The 2,231-nt window shown below is 47.1% G+C and overlaps 1 non-coding gene across 1 annotated transcript; it reads right to left on the bottom strand.

The window, feature by feature from the left end:
- Nucleotides 1-1,782: 1,782 nt before the first annotated feature.
- Nucleotides 1,783-1,889, bottom strand: LOC116092637. Its single transcript, XR_004119380.1, has one exon. It is a non-coding gene; the product is annotated as a U6 spliceosomal RNA (small nuclear RNA).
- Between the last annotated feature and the right edge of the window lie 342 nt (nt 1,890-2,231).

Genomic DNA, 2,231 nt, shown 5'->3' with positions numbered 1-2,231 from the left:
TTCTCTGTATAGCCCTGGCTGTCCTGGAACTCACTCTGGAGACCAGGCTGGTCTCGAACTCAGAGATCCACCTGCCTCTGCCTCCCAAGTCCTGGGATTAAAGGCGTGCGCCACCACCACCTGGCTGTAGCTATATTACTTATCACCTTCCCTTATCAGTCTTCCTGAGTTGCCAGGTTCAGGGCTGAGGCTGGTTGGGGCTGGACCTTAACTCTGTATTCATACCAACATACAAGTGTCAAGAGGAGGGAGTGGAGCAGGGAATAAAGAGGCCCAGGGTCTTAGTGGGGTGTGGTGGATCCATAATAGAATGCCAGCTAACTTCACAGCCATAGTAGTGAAGAGAATCACTATGTAGGTCCTTTCCTATTGACTGATGTTGGTTGTAGGTGCCACAGTAGAGAGAGAAGCTCACCACGATGCTAAGCCTCATTTTTGGAAGAAGCAGAGGGGTACTGCCTCTTGGGGAAGACTGACATCCCACTAGCTCACTCCATTTACTTTATTCAAACATCATATAAGGTTAATTGGGGCTGGGAAAGGTTCCAGCTACCAAAGTTATCATGTCCTTTGCTGCCCATGAGAGCAGACAACACACACTGATATCAGTCCCTTTTGACCTTGGCTAGCCATAAGAAAGAACTAGCCATAAGAAAGAACTCCAGGTTTGCCAGGAGGGTCTTAGGACCAAGGCTGGTGCAGTTCCAAGCTCTAACAGAGCCCCAAGTGCAGACCTTCCAGAGAGACATCATTTCTTAAAGGTTCAAACAGTCTCATAGTAATTTCTCAACCTTTACTGATTGACCCAAACATAGCAAAGGCTTTGCTGAAACACTCTACTCAGAGCCAGACACAAAGGCTTTACTACACATTTCTAACATACATTTCCAAGTTGGTTCCTTTGGCCACCTGTTTGACTCAGACAGGATCACCAGTGTCAACCAAGCTGAAGCTAATAGTGAATTCAGATCAGCTGGTATATGATAAATAGCCTTTATGGCCAACTGAAGGTCCATGTCTTGAGAAAGGGATGATTAGGGGCTAGAGAGATGGCTCAGTGATTAAGAGCACTGACTACTCTTCCAGAAGTCCTGAGTTCAATTCACAGCAACCACAAGGTGGCTCACAACCACCTTTAGTGAGATCTGATGCCCTCTTCTGGTGTGTCTGAAGAGGGTGACATTGTACTAACATGTATAGAATAAATGGGTGTTGGGCCTTCCACTTAGGGAAGGAGCGATGGGGGTGGGGGTGGGGTTGGAGCAGGGCTGGAGCAAGTGGGGCCAGAGCGAGAAGAAGAAGAAAAGAGAGAGAAAGAATGGTTATCGAGTTCTGCCAGCTCTGATCTCTGGCTAGATCAACAACTGGTCTCTGAACTGGGAAGCATCCGGGGAGGTCTGTCTTCCAAACATAACATCACAGCAGATAAATACCTTCCTACTTGGAGTGCAGCGAGCCCAAAGCAAGGCACGGGAAGCTTCATCCATCTTTGCTAGACTCTAAAGAGAGTTTTTTGTTGGAGGTTTTTTTTGTTGTTGTTTTTGTTTTTTTGTTTTTTGTTTTCGAGACAAGGTTTCTCTGTATGGCCCTGGCTGTCCTGGAACTCACTCTGTAGACCAGGCTGGCCTCGAACTCAGAAATCCACCTGCCTCTGTCTCCCAAGTGCTGGGATTAAAGGTGTGCGCCACCACCGCCTGGCTGGAGGTTCTTTTAATATTGTCTTAGGGTTTTACTGCTGTGAACATACACTGTGACCGAGGCAACTCTTTTTTTTTTTTTTTTTTAAATATGGAACACTTCATGAATTTGCGTGTCATCCTTGCGCAGGAGCCATGCTAATCTTCTCTGTACTGTTCCAATTTTAGTATATGTGCTGCCGAAGCAAGCACCCAAGGCAACTCTTACAAAGGACAACATTTAATTGAAGATGGAATACAGGTTCTGAGGTTCAGTCCATTATGATCATGGCAAGAAGCACGGCAGCATCCAGGCAGGCATGGTGCAGGAGGAACTGAGAGTTCTACATCTTGTTCCAAAGGCAAACAGGAGAAGACTAACTCCTCAGGCAGCTAGGGGGAGGGTCTCAAAGCCCACCCTCACACTGACATACCTCTTCCAACAAGACCACATCTACTGCAACAAAGCCACATCTCCTAATAGTGCCACTCCCTGGGCCAAGCATACTCAAACCACGACACCTATTCATTATCCTCCTCCTCCTCCTCCTCCTT

Source organism: Mastomys coucha, unplaced genomic scaffold (genome assembly GCF_008632895.1).
Source record: "Mastomys coucha isolate ucsf_1 unplaced genomic scaffold, UCSF_Mcou_1 pScaffold15, whole genome shotgun sequence".
Lineage (NCBI taxonomy): Eukaryota > Metazoa > Chordata > Mammalia > Rodentia > Muridae > Mastomys > Mastomys coucha.
Note: the sequence above shows the minus strand (reverse complement) of the source record. Positions and strands in the feature narration are given on the sequence as shown.